At 44.0% G+C, this 25,251-nt stretch overlaps 1 non-coding gene and 1 pseudogene across 1 annotated transcript; both read left to right on the top strand.

The window, feature by feature from the left end:
• The first annotated feature begins 497 nt into the window (after nt 1–497).
• On the top strand, nt 498–656 carry LOC123840081 (U1 spliceosomal RNA). The gene has a single exon (XR_006789894.1). It is a non-coding gene; the product is annotated as a U1 spliceosomal RNA (small nuclear RNA).
• Nucleotides 657–3,154: 2,498 nt separating this feature from the next.
• Nucleotides 3,155–25,251, top strand: part of LOC123839185 (protein max-like) — a 38,127-nt pseudogene continuing 16,030 nt past the window's right edge.

Here is a 25,251-nt window from a genome sequence, read left to right as displayed (position 1 = left end):
CCAGGCACGCTCCTGTTGTGTTCAGGACCTCGCTCCATGTGCAAATTGACTGGGAACATGCTCACCTCCCTGCCCCAGGCTGGGCATAGGGTGGACTGTGGCGTGATCCCAGGACATGGGCCAGCAGACAGATTCCTCCAGTCTGCTGCCCAGACACTAGACAAGGAAAATACCATCATAACGTGTCAGAGTTCCAAATCAAGGGTCAGGCTCAAGGTCCCTCTTTGTGTGTCCTCGTCACTTGCTCGACCTAAGTCTCCATGAAATACTGTACCATTGCTGCTCTGGGACATGCGTCTCCTGATTCTGATATGAAAGGACATGTCTGGGGCCTTGCTTAGTTTCAGGGGTGAAGCCAATAAACACGGGTGATGTATGCATCATGGACAGAAATAACGCTCCCCAGAGCCTCTTTGTCCTAATTGCTGGCTGTTAAACTTTTACTATGTCCTGAAAAAAGGTGAACAGAATTGCTCTGTTAAATTGACGAAAAACTCATACTTGCCTGGCAGGGGAGATACCATGATCACGAAGGTGGTTTTCCCAGGGCGAGGCTTATCCATTGCATTCCGGATGTGCTGACCCCTGAGAGTTCCCCAAATGTGGGAAACTCGACTGCATAATTTGTGGTAGTGGGGGACTGCGTTCGTGCTTTAAAAAAAAATTAGTAAATAAATAAATTGATGAAAAACTGTCCTAAGTATGAGATAATTAATAGATTATCTTATATAATATTTTAATATAGGCAATGAAATCATTAAAAAAAAAAAACCCTTCAAATTGCAGGTTTCCTCTCCACAGAGATTTGCTTTCCCACTGCTGGAAGCTAACTTCCTTGTTTACCTTGAGTGCAGTAGGATTCATCATTCCCTGGGAATGTGACACTGGGTCTTCCCAGCACAAGCCCTTACTCATAGAGGAGGCTGGAAAAAAGAGCAGAAAATCAGTCTTGGAGATTCATGCTATTCCAAATTTGTGAGGATAAAAGCTATTTACAGACTACAGCAACCTCTATTTTTAAAAAATATTTATTTATTTTAGAAAGAAAGACAAAGGAGTGAGGGGCAGAGAGAGAGGGAGAAAGAATCTCAAGCAGACTCCCCCCACCCCCATGCCGAATGAGGAGCCCAACGCAGGGCTCAATCTCATGACCCTGAGATCGTGTGTGCGCGCGGACACACACACACACACACACAGCCCACACCCCATACCATCACCACACCACTTAAAAGATATTGAATCTGTATTCTCAGCCATACTACAACAGTTTCACATACTGGGTCACAGTGCTGAATAAAGGTGAGATAACTCCTCTAATCTTTGGAAGCTCCAGAGAAGTCTGCAAAGTGGTAGGATTTTAACTGCAGCAGGCGTAGGATAGCCCTGGTTCTGTTCTACTGCTACTTAGGGAGCAGCTTCCACCCAAAGAGGATTCCACATACGATTCATCCAATCACGCCAGCACATGTAGATAGTAAACCTGGTCTCCATGGCCAGGAAAAGCAATAAGCAACAGGGTATGAACCAACCTGGGCACCTGGACCCTGACCATTCAGCCCCTGGAAAGACGACCAGTCACCTTCCTGTATTTTGGTTCCTTTTCTCAGACCCTAAGTGACCAAGTCTAAGCCTGAGACCCTCCTGGATAAAAGGAACCAGAGAAGCGCATGGAAACAGATGTGAAACAGTGGCCAAGAAATGTTTTAAAGATGAAAAAGCAATTTGCAGACCATCATATAGTGTGGGCTCCTTTCTGCACAGTGTTTGTGTGCTGTTAATGTATGCATATGTGTATATTTAGAGTACATTCTGGAAGAATTTTACCATGATTACAATACAATGATTATTGATTTGAAGCAGAATTTTAGAATACTTTAAATTCCATTTTACTTTGATGTTTAATTTTTTGATAATAAGCACGTATTAGTTCTGAAATCAGAAAATTTGTTTTTAATTTTAAAGGACAAATATGCAAAATACAAAGTTCAAACCTATCATTTCTACATATGATCAGACATTATTTTATTAATGGCAGAATGAGAGACTAAAAATAAGATTGTCTTAGCCCAGAGAAGTACAATCAAGGCCCTATTTATTTCCTCATATCCCCATATTTTATGCCCCAAAGAATATTGGATAGTTAATGGGATCTGAATCATTTTTTTTTGCTTTGACAGGAAGGCACTGAGCAAATAATCAGAATTGTTGAATAAATTCAATGTGGAAAATTACAAACTTGACCCGAGTTTGTATCAGGGTTTCCAGTTACTGCAAGGGTCAATGCTGGACTCTACCTCATTTTCCTCTTCTTTTTTCAAATATATTCTATTATGCCATTCAATGACAAATAATAAGCATTTCCCTTCATTGTTAAAAATTCTTCAGCAACAACAGGTGTTGGTGAGGATGTGGGGAAAAAGAAACCCTCATGCACTGTTGGTGGGAATGCAAACTGGTGCAGCCAATGTGGAAAACAGTATGGAGATTCCTCAAAAAGTTAAAAATAGAAATACCCTATGATCCAGCAACTCTACTACTGGGTATTTACCCAAAGAATATGATAACACTACTTTGAAAAGATACATGCATCCCTATATTTATTGTAGCATCATTTGCAATAACCAAGATATGGAAACAGCCCAAATGTCCATCCATAGATGAACGGATAAAGACGATGTGGTATGTATTTACAATGGAATGTTATTCAGCCATAAAAAAGAATGAAATCTTGCCATTTGCAACAATATGGATGGAACTGGAAAGTATTATGCTAGGCAAAATAAGCCAGTCAGAGAAAGACAAATACCACATGATTTCACTCATATGTGGAACTTAAGAAACAAAACAAACAAACAAAGAAAAAAGAAGAGACAAAAAATCAGACTCTTAAATATAGAGAACAAACTGATGGTACCACGGCGGCGGGGGGGGATTCTTCAGAAACAGACTTTAATAGCCATGTAATAAATAACTATAATAGCTATGTAATAAACAGCTGTGTCTTGGTTGATTTAGCCATTTGCCTATCATTGGCCTTTTAGGTCTTTCATTAGCTATTAGAGATCATCACTATTTATCAATTCATTAATTGTCTAATTTGATTAATCATTTTTGCTCATTTGCTAGGCACCAGTCACTGTACAAAGCCCGGGGGATGCAGCAATCAACAAAGCAGACACGGTCTTCCCAGCCAATGGAGTTTATGGTCTGGTTGCAAGACATTAACCAGACAAATGCCTGTATTATTGCACACTGCACTGACCACTTTGATGAAGAAGTGGAGTTTGACAACAGGTTATAATTGGAAACCTGACTGCCATGAGCTTAATTGTGTCTGCCCCCCGCCACCGCCACAAGATGCATATGTTGAAGCCCCAACCCCCAGGACCCCAGAATGGAATTGGAATTTAGAGATAAGATCATTGCAGATATAATTAAGATGAGGTCATTTGGGTGGGGCCCCAATCCAATATGACTAGTGTGCTTGTTAAAAGGGGAAATATGGACACAGGGAGAACACCACGTGAACATGAAGACGATCACTTACCAACCAAGGAGAGAGAACCCTCACAGATTCTCCCTCACAGTCTTCAGATGGAACCAGTCCTGCTGGTATCCTGACTGCAGGCTTCTGGCCCCTGGCACTTGAGACAGCAGCCCTAGAGGGGAGGCTTCTCTGAGGAAGTGACGTTAAGCTGGGACCTGACAGATGGAGATAGAGGAAAGGAGAATGTGCTGGAATTAAGATGAGGGGCCTCATAGCATCGGATGTTGGGGTTTCTTCTCTGGCCAATGAGCAGGGAAATGATATGACCAGGGTGGTCCTTTTGTATTCCAAGGTCCACAGAGGATCACAGAAAGCGCTCTCACTGTTCAGAGGGTGAACACACAAGGAAATATCACTGAGCTATCAATGCTCTTAAAAATAAAACCCAGGCAATGTGATGTGTAGCCTGGCTGGGGAATGGGTGGTCAGAGGAGGCCTTTCATAGAAAGGAATCTAACACAGGGAGTTACTTGCTTGCAGATTACTGAAAGGGCTGGAGGGGCAGACTGTGGACTGGGCCTTGAGGAGGGGTTCCTGGAACATCACCACAGAGCTCACGGGCCAAGGAAGCCATTACCTCTGCTGCAGACAGGAAGCTGAGGAATCAGGAAAGTGCGGCTGCACCTGCTGGCTCCAGAACACGCTGTGGAGGCAGCAATCCTGAGTCCACAAGCCACAACTTCAACGTATCTGCAGAGCCACACTGCACCTGCTAGACCCACACCTGCTAGACCCACCGTGAAAGCCACACCTGGGAGACCCACACCTGTGGCCTTGAGTCTCTCTCCCTGCCTCTCTCTGCACTAACTTGCATGGTCCACCAGTACATCTGATTTAAGCTGAGCCTAAGCTGTTTCTGGAAGCCAAGATGCATGGAGTCTACGAAATAAGGTCTTTAGTTGTCAAGCCTCTGCGGGACAGAAAGGTACAGTGGAAGGAGGTTGGGACAGATGTGGAATATGCCAAAGTACTGCATCCTCTTTAAAATATCACTTTGGCTATTACGTGGAAAATGGACTGGTGGAGGCAAAGGTGGAGGAAGGGGACCAAGAGGAAGGCAATGTCAGTAGTCAGGTGAGAGGTGGTTGTGGGTTCGGTTACAAGGGCAGAGGTAGGATGGAGGCAAGAGGTTTAAGCTTCCTGACAATAACATCCACAGTCTTTGCTCTGGTCTACTAGGTCCTACCTTCTCCTCTGGCCTCATCTCTCCCTTGTCCTTGATCTCTCCGCTCTTCCAGTTCCCTGAGCAACAAAAGCTCTTCCCTACAATAAGGCCTTTGCTCGAGCTCTTTCCCCCACCTGGGGCGAACCACCTTGAGACTTTTGTGTGACTGACTCCTTATAAAATCCCAGATTAAATCCTACACCTTCAGAGAGGCCTCCTCTGACCACCCATTCCCCAGCCAGGCTACACATCACATTGCCTGGGTTTTATTTTTAAGAGCATTGATAGCTCAGTGATATTTCCTTGTGTGTTCACCCTCTGAGCAGAGACCCCATATGTCCCCTCATCTCTGTGTCTCTGTGCCTAGAACAGTGTCTGGTACACAGGCGACATTCACAGATGGCAAGAGGACATGGGGGATGAGAGAGGGAAGAGCCAGTGTTGACACTCAGGTTGTGGGGCTGGACCACTGTGTAGATGATGACACAGAGATTTGAGGCAAGACAAGGGCAGTGTTTTGGGTGAAAAAGAGGAACACAGAATTGAAGTTTCTGACATTTTAAGTTTGAATTGCTCGTGTGGTAGACAGAACAATGCCTTCCCAGTGGTGTCCACACCCTAATCCCCAGAATCTGTAATCGTGACCTTACACAGCAAAGAGACTTTACAGGTGTGATTAAGTAATGGTCTAGAGATGGGAGTATCATTCAGGTGGGCTCAAGGGTTCTTGTTTTTGAAGATTTTATTTATTTGACAGAGAGAGGGAGAGCATAAGCACAGGGGAGAGGCAAGCAGAGGAAGAAGGAGAAGCAGGCTCCCCGCTGAGCAGGGAGCCCGATGTGGGGCTCGATCCCAGGACCCTGGGATCATGACCTGAACTGAAGGCAGACGCTTAACCCACTGAGCCACCCAGGTGCCCCTAACCCAAGGGTTCTTCTAAGAGGGAGGCAGGAAACTCAGAGATAAAGAAGGAGCTGTGGTCATAGAAGCGGGGGTCAGAGTGACGAGAGGAAGTGGCAGGAGCCAAGGAATGCAGGCAGCCTCTAGAAGCTAGAAAGGCAAGGAAACGGATTCTCCCCCGGAGCCACCAGAAGGAACGCGGCTCTGCCAACACCTGGATTTTAGACTTCCGACCCCCAGAACTATAAGATAATAAATTTGTATTGTTTTCAACCACTACGTTTGTGATCATTTGTTACAGCAGCAATAGAAAACTAAAATAGCCCATAAAACATTCTACATGGAGATGTCAAGAAGACAGTTAACACATCTTTGTTTGAATCTCTGATGATTTTCAGCAATAGAATAGTGAATTAAAGAGGAAGAACTTTTATATGCTCATATATATCATTAAACTCCTTTACAGACACATCGTGCCAATTAGCTCTCTCAACACGTATGGACAAGGGAGCCATCCCACCACACATACATCATTCTGTTTGCAAATTTGATAATCAAATAATAATAGCATCATTCTGGTTTGCATTTCCTTTAACTCTTAGGCAAAACATTATTCATATCTTTATTAGCTGATTGTAATTTCCTCCTCCGAAAATTACCTATTTCATCTTTTACTAGTTAGGATGACTTCATCCCAAGTAGCAGAATACCTAACCTAAAAGCGGCTTAAACAACATACGGTTATTGAAAAATCTCACATTTGTTGGAGCCTTGGTTCAGAGCATCAATGACTTAAGGGCTGTGGTCAAATGCTCTGTGATTTTCTGTGGGACACCCAAGCAGTGGAACGACCCTCGACACAGCCCTCTTCACCGGCAGGATGGAAAGAGGAAGGGATTTCGCCTTGTACCACTCTCTCCTGTACTTTCCCCAAAGCCTCCGAGTCCACATCACATATTATGGGTCAGAACAGGACACCCACCCATATCACACCTGCAAGGCAAGCAGCAAGTCTGGCTTCCTGGCATTTCTCTGCCTCTGCTTCGGGAGCGGGCTTCCCCGCAGGGAAAAGACATTCCCACACAGTCTGTGCACATGGCCCCGTTGCAGTCTTGTTACTTTTCTGGGCATTTGCGTGAGCTTTACAGAGTGAGGATGTTCGCCCTTCGTCGGTCATTGTGTGGCCAATATTGTTCCATAGTTGGTTTGCCTTTTCATTTTGTTGATGGTAACTTTTGTCTTTTCTGTTTTTCAGGTACTAAACAAACTTGGTGATTCTTCAGGAGACTGAAAAGAGTTAGTGTGCCTCCCTTCTCTTCTCAGAAAGCACCAAGAAAATCCGTTTCAAGTGACTGAGGCTCAGGTGCCTGCGATTTCCTGCACGGTTCTGCGTGGTACTCTCCTGTACCCTACAGGTGCATGAGCTTATTATAACAGCTATTACTGCAAAGGCTCTCAGGGGCCTGAACTCATCTGAAGCAAGAGACCTAACCAGCGGTCTTGCAAATGGCCTAGTTTCCCTCGGAGAGGGACTTGAGAGTAGTAAAGATGCCATGCTCTGCTTTGAAGTCCATCATTTTCCATAGCGTCCCCTGGACCATCCGTAGGGCTCTGTTCCCACTTCAGATTGCTTTGGCCTTTGCAGCTACAGAACAGATCCTGCACACTCATGTTTATCATACCTCGGAAATGTCTGAAACTCCCTCACATAGGCCTGGGCGCCTCCACTACCCTGGAAGCTCCTTGGGAATAAGGATTGCATCGTCTGCTTTGGGATCTCTCAAACACCAAATGTTTTGGAGGCTCTTCCACTGTGGCCCCTTTTGCTAGTATGATAAAATTTCCTTAGCACCTCCTTACCCCCACAACACACGGTTCACACACAATTACTGTTCACACACACGGTTTTTAATCTGTCGGGTGTATTGTGAAGCTCCCCCCAAGGTGTTGGGGCCTAGAGGTAGGTTCCCAGGATCCCACATCACACCTGGTCCCCATGCCAGGGCTGGAAGATTCCTACAGCTCTTTGGGAGCTGGTGCAGAACAGGAACCCAGCTGTGAGTGTCCACCACTGCCCCTCCTTCCCCAGCCAGCACACAGATGTTTCTCCTCTTCATCAGTCATTTTTTTGGCCTGTCTGACCTTTGAGTGTTTGTGATTCCAGAATATTGGATGCCTGCCCAATCAACCTCAGATTACAAATCAGAATTCTCTGCCTCACTGCAGTTGCTCCTCTCCTAAACATCAGCTTTCCCAGGTCCTTTGACATGGTGGTGGCAATTGTTAAGGGATGGCGGACAAAGAGCATCTTTGAGCTCCCCATGTAGAACGTAGTGGTTCCCTAACTAGAATATATAAAGAACACTTGTTCTTTGTCACACAGTTCTGGGGATCAGCGTGTGAAGATACATAAAGCTTCTTCAACTAGATTTTCTGTTAAATTTTTGTGAGAAATGCTTAACAATAACCAATTACAAAAGATAAAGGAGTTTAACATTGTTATGTAAAAGAGCAAGCCTCAGATGTCACTCGGATCTTCTAGTTTAATCTGCTCCCCTGAGCTCTGAATCCAGAGGCCCAGTGGTCTATGGCTCCCACCAAATGGATGTTCATGGCGGTGACTCAGCACTTCCAATCTTGGTAAGGAGCCACCACCGATGAATTTCTCTGCCAAAACTCATGTCCTCCCTTTCATTCCACCTCCTCACCAAACCAGTCACCAAGCTTTGGCCATTGTGTTCTCCATGGCTCTCAGGTCTGTTCCCTCCACTCCATTCCCACCAACATGGCCCCAGTTAAATCTTCCTTCTTGTTACACTGGGATTACTACACAGGGTCCTCCTCTCTTTCTCTCTCTCCTGACCATTCTCCTAGCTGCTGAGGAAGGGATTGTGACAAAGCATGGTCTGTCTCCCAACTTCAATGGCACCTCTGCCCCTCTGGGTTCAAGGCTGGCTTCTCAGCATGGCCACCAGCCTCTGCCCACTCCCTGGGGCCCCCCACACCCTTGGGCTCCAGCCCCGCAAACAGCTCATGGAATGTGCATGACTTGCTTTTGTTGGTCCCCTTGCACCAGCAACTCCTCTTGCCTGTGCTTTAAATACAGGTTTTATTTTACTCAGGCACGGTGAGGATGACAGATCAGGAGATGCTGCCACTGAAAAGTTGGTCTGTTGGTCACAGTTTCCAAGGGGAGGGGGCATGCCACACGGGGCCACCCGGGGAAGCACTGGGTCATTCAGGATGCAAAGGGCAAGAGACTTTATTGTGGTATCTGTGGGAAGGAGCAGTTGAGGCAGGGCAAGCAGGCTCAGGATTGGCTGGCTTGAGTAATTTCAGCAGGCTATGGGGCACAGAGCTGCCTTTAGCTGTCTGGTACCTGGCTTTCTACTGAGCAGAGCAGGTGGTAAGGGGCCCTGAGTGTGGGAGCCAGTAAAAGAGGTGGTGGGTTGTGGGCTCTGGATTGGCTGGTTTGCATGTGAAAGGCAAGCTCCCAGGCCCTCCTTTTGCTTTCTCTAGGAATCAGCTAACCCTGGGAGGGTTGGTCCCTCTCTGGTCAGCAAGGCTCTAGATGTCAAAACATCAAGTACAGAAACTAGAAAATGTGGTTAAAACAGCCTGGACTGCCCTTCCTTTCATCCCTGGCATAACCGATGGATAGCATGTCACTGCATAAGGCTCCAGAGGTTCCCTTGTGGCCTCAGGTAGGCCAGGGAGCCTCCCTGAGCCTCGGTTCCCCATCTGTGGAGCGTCATGGGACAAGATGTGGGTGATGAGGCCAGCACTGTGCCAGCTGCGTAGTCGGCCCTGTGTGGATGTCAGTTTCCTCCTCTGCAGGCTTGTCTTTTCAAGAAACAGCTCAGTGTTCCTTCTTTGGGACATTCTCTGACCCCTTGGTCTGGGTTCCTTGTTCCCCTCAAATCCTCGGGTCACCTGTCTCTCAGCACTTACCCTACCAGATTGGATGTGTCTGTCTGTCTGTCTGTCTCCCCCGCTGGATGGGTTGTTCCTTCAGGGCAGGAACATCCCAATGACCCACCCCGGACCCTGGCTCCTGGTCACAGGGGCTTGCTCAGCAAACATTTAGAAAGTAAACGAATTAATCATGGCTCTGCCATGTCCACAGCCTCCCAAAGGGATGTTCCGTGTGGGCCCCTCCGGGGTCAGACATTCATGCTTCCTTATCCCGAGTCCTCTGTACTTTCCTCGGCTTGAAGTCAGGCCAAGCCATTAGCACATCTGCACATCAGGCCAGGCAGGCCCCAGCTGCAGGGGTGCGGCTCAGCTCACGAGTTGATTTCCCAAGCATACCCGAACATGTGTGCCCACCGCAGCCGCCTCCAGCTGCCGTGCTCCCGCTAATGAGGCAGAGGCCCCGGTCCCGCAGCCCGCTGGGAAATGAGCCACACAGGCTCCGCACCTCTGCCTCGCCAGGAGGGGCCCTTGGCTCCAGCCCGGACTTTGGCTCCGCTTCCCCCCTCGGAGGCTGCTCCTAGCAAAGGCCCCCCGCTTATCCCACAGTAGAGCCAGGCTGCTTTGACTAAAAACCTCAGCACATAAAAATGGATGCACTGCATCCAGCAAGGGGGAGATACCCGTTTTTAATCATTTCTTAGTAAGAAAGTGCCATTAAACGCACTTAGGCTCTCACGGTGTAACTAGCAGAGTGCTGTCGTGGCCCCGTCCTTGTTAAGTTTTATTACCACTCCGCTCTGCTTCTAGAATGACAGCCAGAGCCTGAACGGCTTGGCGGCATGTGCAGGCTCCAGTCCAGGGAGCAGGCAGGAGAAGCAAGTCCAGCTCCAGGAGCTCTATTTGTGGGGTCTTCCTTTGGCTCAGCTGTCACTGGGTTGCCTCGTGACATTTGTTCCTGGGAAAGAGAGCAGCTGCTTCTGATGTGTGTGCTCCCTGGAGGGCGAGGGAGCAGGAGGGGAGGGAGAGACAGCTGCTGGGCCAGCAGGCCCCCTAATTCTCTAATCCTGCCTGGGCCACCTGCCCTGTCAGTGCCTGGGATGCCTGGAGCCCTTGTGGAGCAGGACATGACAGCAAGCAGCAGGTCGGCAAAGCACGCTTCATTCAGTCTTCCAGAAACACTTACTCAGCTGTTAGTATGTGCCAGACAGTTGATAAGTGCGGAGGGTACGAGGAGTAAAAAACAAACAAAAAAAAAACAAAAAAACCCCAAAACTTTCTGCAAGGTACTCGGGTTCTAGAAGAGTCAAAGAGGTACCGATGCAAAAGAAAAGATGACACAGTAACCGCAATTGGAAGCCCTCCTGATTCAACCTGGAGGGAGTCAGGTGGGCTTCCTGGTGGAGGTGAGGCCTTGGCTGAGTCTCGAAGGAGATATGTTAGCACATGAATAAGTGGAAGGAAGAGAGAGAGACCAGACTGTCCACAGGAACAAGCAAGAGAGAAGGGGCACCACCTGGCCAGAAAACCACATAATCCAGTCACAAACCTCAGTCCGTAGATCCAAATGAGGTCACATCAATTATGCTCATCAATTATGTGCTCAGATGTGAGGAAAATAACACCCAGCTAAAAGTCACTCAAGCCTAGGTTTGCCAGACTTCAGTGTGCACACAAATCACCAGGGATCTTGTTAAAAGGAAGATACTGAGTGAGAAGATCTGGGGTGGGGCCAAGCTCATTAGAAATGCAGAACGTAACTGATAATACACTCACTATCAGCTGTGGACCACACTTTTGGTAGCAAGAATTAAACGTCAAGGGGGAACCTTATCATATCCAGTAAGATACCTGGATCAGGTGGTTCCATGATGGGTTTGGTGGCTCAACAATGTCACCAAGGGCTCAGGCTTTTCTGTCTCTCTTTCCTGCCATCCTTAGCACCTCTCTCCTCATCTCGTGTTCTTATAATCAAAAGGTGGCTGTTAGAGCGCTACACGTCCCATCCTCCCATGACAGAATCAAAGACAACAGCAGAGGGTGTTTCTCCTCACAGGGCTTTCTTTTCACCAGGGAGAAAAATCTCTCTCAGGATATTTATTATATTATATTTATTTTGTTATATTATTTTCTCCCAGAATATATATGTGTATGTAAATAGGTGTAGATAGATAGGTAGATAGCTAGCTAGCTAGCTAGATAGATAGACGTAGTTACCTGTCTACCTATCTAGAGAGAGAGAAAGAGTGTAAGGAATTGGCTCAGACAGTCACAGAGGCTGAGAAGTGTCAGCATCTGCAGAGTGAGTCAGAAGCTGGAGACCCAAGAGAGCCAATGGTGTCATTCCCGTTCAAGTCCGAAGGCCTGAGAACCAGGGGAGTCGATGGCATGAGTTTTGGTTCAAAGGCCAGTGGGCTCTTATATCCAGGAAGAGCCAATGTTTTGGGTCAAATCTGAAGGCAAGAAAAAGCCAATGCTCCAGTGTGAAGGTTGTCAGGCAGCCTTTTGTTTCTATTCTAGCCTTCAGTTGATGGTGTGAGGCTCACCCACATCAGAGAGAATAATCTGCTTTACTTAGTCTACTGAGTTAAATGTTAATCTCATTCAAAAGCACCATTTCAGAAACACCTGGAATAACGTTTGGCCAACTGTGTGGGCACCCCATGGCCCAGACAAGTTGCACATAAAATTAACCATCACACCCCCTGGCAGTCCCTCTCTTTGTTTCATTGTCCAGAACTGAGTCATGTGCCCATCATGAACCAGTCATGAACCCTGAACCAAATGAAAATGGGGTACCATGATGCCTCAAGCAATCATGACTAATCCCCTGTGGTTGAACCCAACCTCTGTGTGTATACTGCCACCAGCATTGAATTGAACAAAACCAGGGTTCTTTAGCAAAAAAAGAAGAGAAAGAGTGGCTACAGGTAGGCGAGCAAAAGAACTAAGATCCAAATAACCATGGTTCTCAGCTCCCACCTCTACCACTAGGCCCCTGCCATGCTCCCGTTCATTTCTGGCAGTCCCAAAGCAGTGTCTGTTGCTTCCTCATATGCAGTCCAGAGTGCTGCTCACTACCTGTACCCTCCTTGAGCCCAGCCCTTCTGTGTAGCCTCCACTGCTCCACACTGTAGACCTCTGTTGATGGATCTCGGCTTGATGAGACCCAACATCTCGGTAGACCCTGAGAATGGAGAATGAGAATGGCTCCCCATCAGGTTTGCTTGGGTGGGAAGTGCTGAGGTTCAGGGAATTGTTCTACAGGTTAGCACTAATGGTCCTTTCCTCCCCAGAGCTCACACCTTATCATTAGGGTCGGCTCTACATGCCAGCCTCCAGGCTGTTCCTAAGGACACTACCCCCAGCTGTCTTGTACAGATCCACTGATGAATTCTCTCAAATGCCTCAGAGCCCTTCTTTGCTTTGTGACTCCCTCCCACCAGCACATGCTCCATGCCCTGGTCTCAGCCTCATGACTAAAGACTCCTGAATTGTGTGGAGCACAGTTTCAGATATATTTTGAGTGTTTTCCACCGGGAGCTTCTCTGCCCTCATTTAAATCAGTGGCCATAGATATTTGGGGTGGGTGGGGAGAGATATCACTTATTCCATGCACCAGACATACTTCTCTCAGCTGTCTCAAGATGATGTGTTCAGCTATATGTGCTTATATAGGAATTTTTAATGTAGTTAAAAGTGGGATGGAGGCTACATTAAGAAATGAAGTTGGAGTGGTATGCAGGGGCTAGAATATTCATTCACTCGATCATTCAACAAATATTTACTGAGCACCAACTATGTGCCAGGTGCTTTACTGGACACTGAATACAATGAGACAGCCCTGCTCCCTACCCTCATGCAGTTTACAATATAGATCATAGAGTCATCCTAGATACATACTGAAGAATTGGGAGTTATCTAAAAGGTCACAGGGAGCCAAGTGATATAGGATTTAATCACATAAAAGCATAATTAATTAATAGCATCATATGACTTCCCTTTAGGTCCCATGTGGAGAATGAACTAGAGGAAGCTATAAGTAAAGGCAAGATGACTATTGTCCATGCAGTAACTTACGTGCAAAATGATCGAGGTCTGACCCAAAGCAGTGGTCATGGGGTTGGGGAGAAGGAGGTAAGTATAAAACACATAAAGGAGCCTGAGTCTACAGAATTTCATGAGCTCACAAAAGACATGGCATGGGAGCAATGGCAGAGAGGGAAGAGTCCATGGTGACCCCTCCATTCAGGAATGGCAGGATGGATACCAGGTTCAGGGAAGTACCTGTTAATTTGGTTTTGATCCCATTGAACTTGGATCATCGGTGGGACATTAGCCAGGCCCATCATTGTTAGATTACAGTCTTAGATTCAAGAAAGAAATTTAGTCTGCACAAACTCCAGAATCAGGAGCCATCATCATGTAGTTTAAATTATTTATATGGATGAGATTCCCAGGGGAAGAGAAAATATGTAGTCTGAGGGCAGAAACCTAGACATATTTCAGGCATGTAGAGATGAGGGAGTCTGAGAAGGACCCTAAGAAGAAGTAAAAATATCAAGAGAAAACAGAACCTTTCCAGAAGGAAGTAGGCAATTCATTTGGGACATTTTTATGGAATATCTCCAATGTAACAGGCACTGTTCTAGGCCCCAGCAGTGAGGGACAAGGCCAACCTTCATGAGGCCAGCAGTCTACAAGAGAAGACAGGCATGAATCAAGGAAGTAAGAAGTCCTGACAAGATGGTGAACCAGTACAGGCTGCTAGCCCCTTCACCAAGCACAACCCTGGAGATGCCAAAGATCTACAGGGGAAATGTATAAAGTTGAAGAACTAAAGCAAAGACAGTGACTAACTCTTAGGGAAGAGAGAGGGGGTGTTCATCTGGAATGGAGTGGCCTGGGGAGACACGGGCATAGTATCACCACTGGTGAAGAGGCTAATTTGTGCTCCTCTCTCCTCCATAGGACCTGGGTACTTGATGCCTGCCTTACAGGCCCTGTGATGAGGAAACACCATAGTAAATTTGTGGCAACAATAGCAGCCAGTGGGATGAGTGGTAAACAGATAACAACCAAGGAAAACTGATTAGCCCCTGAGCTTTCCCTCACCCCTGGCCCTGAATGCCCCACACCTCAAAGACTGGGTAACTATAGCAAGGAAGACAGTTGCTAAGAACACCAGGGGAGAGTATAGTGAAGATCCCTCTGAGACAAGAACATCTTGTGAGGGACACTAAATGGGTGTCCTCAAGAACCGAGCATGGTACCAAGAGGTCTCTGTCCTAAGGCACACATTACCATTGTAAGTCAGGAGGTTTATCACCAGAAGCACATGAACAGGGAGCAGTTACTAAAACAACAGCAACAATCCTCATGTTATCTAAAATGTTTGGCTTCCAATAAAAAAAAATTACATGCAAAACAGGAAATTGCCATCTGCACTCAAGGAAAAAAATACAGTCAACAGAAACTGACTCTGAGTGGAATCAGATGTTGGATTTCGTAAACAAAAATTTCAAAGTGGCTAGTATGAATATGTTCAAAGAAGTAAACTATGCCAAATAATTAACAGAAAATATTATGTCAATGACTGTTATGGACTGAATGTTTGTGTTCCCCCCAAAATGCATATGTTGAAGCTCTAACCCCCAATGTAACTAACTGTATTTAGACACAGGGATAGTGAGGAGTCATGTCATGAAGTTTAAATAAGATCATAGGGTTGGACTGGTACCCTTAGAAGAAGAGAAAGAGGTATTCATTCTTTCGCTCCACCAATGTGAGGACTCAGCAAGAAAGCAGCCATTTGCAAGCCAGGAAGAGAGTCCTCACTGGAAATCAATCTCGCAGGAACTTGATCTGGAACATCTAGACTTCTAACTGAGAAAATAAATGTTGTTTAAGCCACCTAGTCTGTGGTATTCTGTTATGGCAACCTGAACAGATTAATAGAATGACTTCACAAAATCTCAGTAGAGAAGTAGAAACTATTATAAAGATTCAAATGGAAATTTTATAGTTAAAAAATCCAATAATGGAAATTTAAAATTCCCTAGATAGGCTCAGTGGAGATTAGAGATGGCAGAAGAATCAATCAGTGACATTGAAGATTGATCAATGGAAATTACCCAATCCAAAGAACAGAAAGAAACAAAGGATTGAAGAAAAATGAACAGAGGCTCAGAGATCAGCAAGGTATGCCAACATACATGCAGTGGGAGTCTAAAAAAAACAGGAGAGGAAGAGAAAGAATAGAGAAATTATTTGAAAAAGTAATGGCCAAAATTTTTGCAAATATGATGAAAAATCCATCAGGTAAATATAATAGTGAAAAGTGTATTTGCACCTGACAACAGAGCCTCAAAATACATAAAGTAAAAACTGACAGGACTGAAAGGAAATATAGACAATTCAACAACTATAGCCAGAGAATTCAATACTCCTTTCTCAGAAACTGATAGACCTAGACAGAAAATCAATACGAATAGAAAGACTTGAACAACATTTCCCCCCCCAAACAGTAGAATTACACATTCAAATACACATTAGGCGTTCTCCAGAATAGACCATATGCTAGACTCTTAAACAAATCTCAATAAATATAAGAAGAATTAAATAATAGTACATATGTTTTCTAGTCACCACAGAATTAATCAGATGTCAAAAACAGAAAGAAAATTGGGAAATGACCAACAATGTGGAAGTTAAACAATACACTTCTAAGTAATCCCTGGGTCAAAGCAGAAATCACAAGAGAAATTTAAAAATATCTTGAACTGGGGTCACCTGGATGGGTAAGTCGGTTAAGCAGCTGACTCTTGATTTTGGTTCAGGTCATGATCTCAGGGTCCTGGGATCGAGCCCTGTGCAGGGCTTCGCATTGGGCTCCATGCTCAGCTGTGAGTCTGCCTGAAGATTCTCTCTTTCCCTCTCCCTCTGCCCCTACCCTATTTGTGAACTCTCTCTCCCCCTCTCTCGCTCTAAAATAAATAAATCAATCTTTAAAAATATCTTGAACTGGATGAAAGTGAAAACATAATGTAAAATTTATGAAATGTAGGGGAAGTGATACCTAGAGAAAAAAATTATAGCTTTAAATACTTACATTAGAAAAATTACATATCTAAAACCAATAATCTAAGTTTCTGCCTAAAGAAACTATTAAAGAAAAACAAATCATGCCCAAAGTAAATAGAAGGAAATAATAAATATCAGGGAACAAATCAACGAAACAGAAAACAGAAACACAATAGAGAAAATCAAGCAACCAAAGGTGGTTCTTTGTCAATAAGATTGATAAATCTTTTGTCAGACTAACCAAGATAAAAGGAAAGAAGACATAATTACACGTCATGAATGAAAGAGGGAGCATTACTACAGTCTACAGAAATTAAAAAATGATAAGGGAAAATTATGAATAACTTTATGCCGACTCTAGTGTGTGGTTCCCGCACCCCCCCCCCCCCCATGCTACCAAGCAATTTTCTAACACCCAGCTGGGTATCCCACAAATTCAAACCAATGCTGACACTATCCACCTGGAGATAACATCAGATCCCACAGGTTAAGAACTCAGTCCTTCATGACTTGCTTAAGCTCAACTTCAGGTACCAATTCCAAGTCCAGCTTGTCACCTGTGCTTTAGAAAGACATTATAAATCAGAGGTTCCCAGACCCCACCTCAGGTTTGATTAATTTGCAAGACTGGCTTCCAGAACTCAGAGAAACATGTTACTTACTAGATCACTGGTTTATTATAAAATGATATAATTCAGGAATAGCCAGATGTAGGAGATACAGAGGGTAAGGTATGGGGAAAGGTGCAGAGCTTCCATGCCCTCTCTGAGCTCCACTCTCCCATGCCACTCTCCATGTGTTCATTCCTTTGGGTTTTATGGAGGCTTCATGCACATAAACACAATTGATTAAATCATTGGCCATTGGTTGAATTCAATCTCCAGTCCCTCTTCCCTTGCCTGAGGTATGGGGTGTGGTGGGGGTGGGCACTAAACTTTCTAATCCTTTAATCACATGGCTGGTTCCCCTGGCAACCAGTCCCCATCTTTAGGTTGTCTAGGGGCTTTCCACAAGTCAATTTATTCACATAACAAAGGACACCTTTATCACTCTCATTACTTAGAAAACCCAAGACCAAAACTTGGGTTTTGGTCTATATAAAGACCAAATATAGATTTCTTATTATAAACCGAAATACGACATCAGCACATGATGCAACTGAGATAAAATGGAAAAAATTCCTAGGAAGACACAAATTACCAAGACGGACTCAAGAACAAATAGAAATTCCCAAAAGACCTGTTAAAAAGTAAAGAAATTGAATTGGTAACTTAAAATATTCCCACAAAGAAAACCACAGCCCAAAGGTGGTCAATTCTGGTGGTAAATTTGGTAGTTTCTATAAAATATTTAAGGAAAAGGTAATACACATTTATACAAACTCTCCCAGAAAATTGAAGAAGAGAGAACCTTTCCTATCTCATTCTATGAGGTCAGCATTATCTGATACTAAAACCAAAGAAATTATAAGGAAAAAAAGGCACAAACCAGTATACAGAATTTTAAAGAAAATATTAACAAATAAAGTCCAACAACATAGCAAATGGATAATGCATCATGGCCTAGTGAGACGTGTCCCAGGGATGCAAAGTTGGTTTACCATGAGAAAATCAAACAGTGTATGTAATTCACCATATTGGTGGAATAGAGAACAAAAAACACATGATCATCGCAATAGATGCAAAAAAATTTTTGACAAAATCCAACATCCATTTCTCATTAAAAACAAACAAACAAACAAAAAAAAACCCAACCAGGAACAGAAGGGAACTTCTTCAACGTGATAATAGGCATCTACAAAAATCCCTAAACTACTATCACAATTAAAAGTGAAAAGCTGGATACCTTTCACTAAGGTCAGGAACAAGGCAAAGATGTCCTCTTTTACCACATCTATTCAACACTGAACCGAAAGGTCTAGCCAGAGCAGTAAGGCAAGAGAAATAAATTAAAGGCATGCTGACTGGAAGGGACAAAATAACAGTTTAATTTTCACATTATTCTATATGTAGACCCTATATAGGATGTTTTTTCTATTATCCTACATATAGAAAATCCTAAGAAATCTCTTAAAAAAAAACTATTAGAACAAATAAATTTAGCAGGGCTGCAGAATCCAAGATCAAAATACAAAAATCTGTTGTATTTCCATATTCTAGCTAATGAAATTAAGAAAACAAGTTCATTGACATTTTTAGCTGTTACAAAAAATATGAAATATGGATAAATCTGACAAAAGATGTTCAAGGCCTGTGGATTAGTTTTGCTATTGCTGTACTACAGACTAGCATAACCTTGTAGCAGCTTAGAAATACACTCACAGGTTTTGTGGTCAGGAGTCTGGACACAGCATATCTGAATCCTCTGCTCGGGTCACCCAGGCCATGAGCAAGGTGTCAGCTGGAGCTGTGGCCCCCTCTGATGCTTGGGGACCTCTTAAAAACTCAATCAGCTTGCAGGCAGAATTGAGTTCGCTGCAGCTGGAGATCTCATGGCAGTTTTTGTTCTTGAGGCCAACAGGAGAGGAGAGTCCAGTGCTTCATCCCCTTTTAAGAACTCCCCTAATAAAGGCAGGCCTGTGTAAGATTATATCCTTTTTATTAATTCAGAATTAACCATTAGTAACCTCATTACAGGCATGAAATCCCATTACACGCTGTACTCGTGGGTCCCACCCACACTCAAGGGGAGGAGATTATACAGGGTGCCTATCCCAAGAGGCAGGAATCTTGGGGGGCATCTTTGTTTTTGTTTGTTTTAAAATTTTATTTATTTATTTGTCAGAGAGAGAGAAAGAACAGGCAGGGGGAGTGGCAGGCAGAGGGAGAAGCAGTCTTCCCGCAGAGCAGGGAGCCTGATGCGGGGCTCGAACCCAGGACCCTGGGATCATGACCTGAGCCAAAGGCAGACGCTTAACTGATTTAGCCACCAGGCGTCCCTTGGGTGCATCTTTGAACTCCGCCAAACACAAGCTGCACTCTAAAGACTACAAAACATGGCCTGGGAGGAATTAAAGACCTAAGTAAATGGAGAGGTGTATCATGTTCATAAGTTGGAAGACTCAGTATTTGTGAGATATGAACTCTTTACAAATTGATTTATAGAATCAGTGCAATCAAAATTAAAATCCCAACAGACTTTCTTGTAGACATTGACAAGTTGGTTCTAAAATTTATTTACTTATTTATTTATTTATTTTTTAAAGATTTTATTTATTTATTTGAGAGAGAGAGCACATGAGACAGGGGAGGGTCAGAGGGAGAAGCAGACTCCCCGCTGAGCAGGGAGCCCGATGCGGGACTCGATCCCAGGACTCCAGGATCACGACCTGAGCCGAAGGCAGTCGCTTAACCAACTGAGCCACCCAGGCGCCCCAGATTTTATTTATTTATTTGACAGAGGACAAATTTAAAGGACATGTGAAAAATAGCAAAAGAAACCAGACCAGCCAAAACGACTTTTAAAAAGATGATCAAAGTCGGAGAATTAACACTACCCGATTTCAAGACAGTGTTAATTCTGTACAAGTGAACGCAGCACACAAACAGATCAATGAAACAGAACAGAGACTCAAGAAACAGACTCCTACACATATATGTGGACAACTGATTTTTTACAAAGATGCAGAGGCAACTCTGGAGAAATGGTCCAAAAAAGAAAAAGAAAAAGAAAAAGATGGGGCGCCTGGGTGGCTCAGATGGTTAAGCGTCTGCCTTTAGCTCAGGTCATGATCCCAGGACCCTGCATCCAGCTCCTGGCTCGGTGGGGAGCCTGTTTCTCTCTCTCCCTCTGCCTCTTCCCCTGCTCGTGCTCTCTCTCTCTGTATCTCTGTGTCTTGAATGAATAAATAAAATTTTTAAAAAAAGGATACATTAGACTTTGTCCAAATTAAAACCTCTGCTTTTTGAAAAAACATTAAGAGAATAAAAATCAAGCCACAGATTGGGAGAAAATATTTGAAAATCGTGTATCTGATAAGGAACTTGTATCCAGAATATATATTTCTTAATCAGTTTTTTCTTTAAATTTTGAGATATAATTGATAAGCATCACTCTCTAAGTTTAAGGTGTACAGCATAATGGTTTGATTTACATATATTGTGAAATGATTACAATACGCTTAGTTAACATGCATCACCTCATAAAAATGCTAGGAAAAAAAGAGAAAAAAAATGTTTTTTCCTTGTGATGAAAATTTTTAGGATCTACTCTCTTAGCAACTTTCAAATAAACCACATAGCAGTGTTAACTACAGTCATCATGTACATTAGAACCCTGGTACTTATTTATCCTATAACCGGAAGCTAGTACCTTTGGCCACCTTGATCCAGATCCAGTTTCCCACCCCACCTTCCACCTCCCCAACTCTGGTAACCACAAATCTGATCTCTTTCCTATGAGTTTGCTTTTTGTTTTGTTTTGTTTTGTTTTGCTTTAGATTCGACATGTAAGTGAAATCAAACAAGTATTTGTTTCTCTGTCTGGATTATTTCATTTAGCGTAATGCCCTCAAGCTCTATCCATGTTTTTGCAAATAGAATGTATTTTGCTTCAAAACCTCTCAAAATTCAAGAATAAGAAAACGACTTAATTTTTTTCTAATGGGCAAAAGACATACAGATGGCAAAAACACATGAAAATATACTCAATATCATTAGTCATTACAGGAAAGGCAAATTAAAACCACAAAAGACTGAAGTTAAAAAGACTGATCATGCCAAGTGTGGCAAGGATACAGAGCAACTGGAACACTCATTCGGAAAACAGTTTGGAAGTTTCTTAAAAACTGGAACATTAACCTACCATATGATTCAACAGTTCCACTCCTAGACTTACCCAAGAGAATTAAAAGTATATGGCCATACAAAGACTTATATATGAATGTCCACGGTAGCTCTATTTGTCATTGCCCCAACCTGGAAACAATCCAAGTGCCCATCAATGTGTGAATGGAAAAATGACTAACTGCTAGTGCTAGAAAGCACATCAATGAGACAGAGATGGAGGGTGGGAGCAGAGAATTAAAAGGGGCACAATGAAACATCTGTTGGTAAGGGCATGTTTGTTATCTTGATGGTGGCGGTTACACCGGTGGTATAAAAGTGTCAAAACAGGGTGCCTGGGTGGCTCAGATGGTTAAGCATCTGCCTTCGGCTCAGGTCATGATCCCAGGGTCCTGGGATCGAGTCCCGCATCGGGCTCCCCGCTGAGCGGGGAGCCTGCCTCTCTCTCTCTCTGTCTCTTATGAATAAATAAATAAAAAATCTTTTAAAAAAAAAGGGTCAAAACATATCAAATCGTGCACTTTAAGTACGTGTAGTTTAGGGCTCGTGGGTGACTCAGTCGTTAAGCATCTGCCTTCGGCTCAGGTCATGATCCCGGGGTCTTGGGATCAAGTCCCGCATCGGGCTCCTTGCTAGGTGGGGGGTCTGCTTCTCCCTCTGCCTCTGCCCCCTCTCTCCCTCTGCCCCTCCCCTTGCTCATGCTCTCTCTCTCTCAAATAAATAAAATCTTAAAAAATAAAAAATGATTAATAAATAAATGTGTGGTTTATTGTCTGTCAACTCCACCTCAATAAAACTATTTAGAAACGGTCAAGTTAAACATGTTTAGCAGGAGGACTCCTGAGGTGGTACAGGGACTTCACATTGTCTCACGCCGGCAGGCACAGACTGTCAGGTTGTTCCTCTATTAGTCATGCTAAGTGTTGGTAACTTGGTAAGGTGGTGACTGCCAGATCTTTCCGTTATAAAGTGCATTTTTCCTTTTGCAATTAATGAATGATTTCTAGATTGATACATTGGCCTTGTGCAAACACCCTTTTCCTCAATTCCCGTTCTACAAATGTTTGCAGCACGAGTCAGCCACATATTTCTGTAAAGTTCCAGATACTAAATAATTTAGGCTTTGTGGACCACGTGGACCACATTGTCTTGATCTCAGTCGTGCGAATCTGCCATGTAGTGCAAATGCAGGCTTTGGCAACATGTTGATGAATGAGCACGGTTGTGGTCCAAGAAAACCTTACTTATGGACGCTGAAATTTCAGTTTATATAAATTTCATGTGTCAAGATGTATTGTTCTCCTTTGGATTTTGTCAACTATCTAAATTTTTAAAAAACATTGGCAACTCATGGGATATACAACATCAGAGAGATGGTGGGCTGGATTTGACTGGTGGATGGTAGTTCCCTGGGCCCTAGTATAAAGAATCCATTTATTGCCCAAGCCAGTTATTTCATGGGTGTTCACACAATGGTAATCTTCTCATTCAATTATTCTTTCTACCTATATTAACTGACATTCTTCTGTAAAGAACTGCTTCTTGTCAATGAGGAAAGCAAAGCACTTTTTCTTCAAAAGGCAGGGTAAGTGTTTAATTCTCTCCTTTTAATTACAGATATTTAGAGAAAGAAATTCGTGTAACTGTCATAACCCATGGTGGGAAATGATTTTCTTTCTCTTTCTTTGTCTGTAAAACTATGGAGCCATGAATTTTTATTTATTCAACCATTAATAAAATATTTATTTATTTACAATCGATCTTATTTCCTTTTTTTTTTCCAGTGCTCAAATTGTCCCAAATTTGGTTATTAGGAAACCCCTTTGGGTCTGTATGTTTTTGGTACCACTCCATTAATCTTTGACAGCTTCCTTACTTTTGGCACATGATACACCAAGGTCACCTTATCCTTCTTCTGCCTAGATCTGGAATCAGCCATTTCTCCAAAAGCCCTGATTCCTTTAGTGAGGATCACTATTAGCCTTAATTATACTATACTGTACTATACTATACTATACTGTCCATTTCCTAGCTTTCAACTTAATACTAAGAAACCAGGGTCTGGACCCAAATGTGCTCATTGCTGCTATCATAGTTTCGATAACTTTCAGTAGACAGAGCTAGGAAATACTTTTTATTTTTAATTATGAATTTACACCAATATTATCAGTTCAAAATTAACACAAAAACGTTTTCTTCTTTTTTTAAGATTTTGTTTATTTCAGGGAGAGAGAGAGAGAGAGATAGCAAGAGGGAGAACGAGCGGGGAGGAGAGGGATAAGAAGGCTCCCTGCTCGGAGGGAGCCCGATGAGGGGCTCGATCCCAGGACCCCAGGATCATGACTTGAGCCGAAGGCAGACGCTTAACGACTGAGCCACCCAGGTGCCCCCCGAAAGGTTTTCTTCTTAACTTCTTCTCACCTTGAAAATCTTGATTCATTGCATCAACAAATTTACCTATTTTACCTTACAATATACCTGAGTTTCAAAATTACCATGCCAACATTACTACAGATAATAAAACTGAATGCAATTTAAGATTTCTCTGCTGTTCTCCTTGACCTGAGAATATATCCTACAGTCGCATATATGCCACATTTCTAGAGAACCAGACATGCAACAGGTCTTAAGAGTAAAAACACAGTAGTCATAACATGGGACACACAAAGGAACAAGGGAATACAACAGTAATTTCACAGAAGGTCCATGTGTGTAGGATTGTAACCAAAGGCATCTTTCATTGTCTTGGTGTTTCAATGGAGGCTCCCTAGCTGAGAATAATAGTTGACAAGTACCCATATATTCTAGAGATGCTGGACTGTCTATGTCGGACATTGCTGAAGGTGCCCTCAGACACACTGGCCATCTGAGAGAGCAGCTGGGGTAGAGGGATGTTGGGAAGAGAATGGATGGAGGTGGAAAGGAAGCGTTGCTTCATGGAGAGTTGTTAGGGTGGTGGTGTCAGCCTTCACCCCCATGGAGGAGGAGAGGTGGTGCTTTCCCTCACAATTCCAGACAAGCGAGGGGACTCTAGCCTCAAGACCAAAGCAGGAAGCCATGCCAGAGGGAGTGGTAGGACCCTGAGGAATGTGAGGAAGGTTTGACACAGCAGCTGAGAAGGAATTATTCCCTCTGCTTCTACCCAATCCCCAACAGCTGGACACCGGAGTGAGCAATGTGAGACCTGAGACTTTCCTGGCTGGGATCCCTTCCCAGCCCCTCCAGTCACTCTGGTGGGATAAGCCTGGGCAGTGAGGCCAGTCATCAACATTTCACCCCATTCCCCATCTCTCCTTCTGCCCTTCCTCCTTGTGCAGCTTCTCTCCGAGTCTTAAACCTGGGTGTTTAGCGAAGCAAGGAGGATGCTGAGATCCACCATGACACGAGCTATGCTCTCTCTGTGCTCCCTTCAGTTATGGATTTGGTGGCTATTTCTAGGGCATTCCTCGCAAATGTTAATGCATTCCCTCTGGCTACATAGCCCAAGTAAGCAGCGTATGGTTCCAAACAGCTGACTGACTGAGACCTCAAAGCAATGGAGGCTTCATCCACAGAGCCCAACACTGGCTGTCGGGAGCCCAGAGGGGTTACTGGCCTCGTACAGATTGGTATTTGGTCCCCTCCTTCTCGCACCCAGGCCTTCGAATGTGTTGCTTCTCTGGCTTATAACCTCCCACCTCTTCCACCACACCCCTCTTCTCCCTCTCCGGTTCCCCAGGATACCTTCCCCGCCAGCCCGGCTCACACTCGGAGCTCACATCTGTGAGCCTGCTGCACTTCTGGACAGTCTGCCCGGATCACACACCACTCTCAGGTGTTTTCTCTAATCATCTTCGGTTGGTTTTGTGGGTAGGTCCCAC

The sequence above is a fragment of the Mirounga angustirostris genome, unplaced genomic scaffold (genome assembly GCF_029215605.1).
Source record: "Mirounga angustirostris isolate CCGP_5_RB_7025 unplaced genomic scaffold, mMirAng1.0.hap1 SCAF_3, whole genome shotgun sequence".
NCBI lineage: Eukaryota > Metazoa > Chordata > Mammalia > Carnivora > Phocidae > Mirounga > Mirounga angustirostris.
This window is presented reverse-complemented; position numbering and strand designations above follow the sequence as displayed.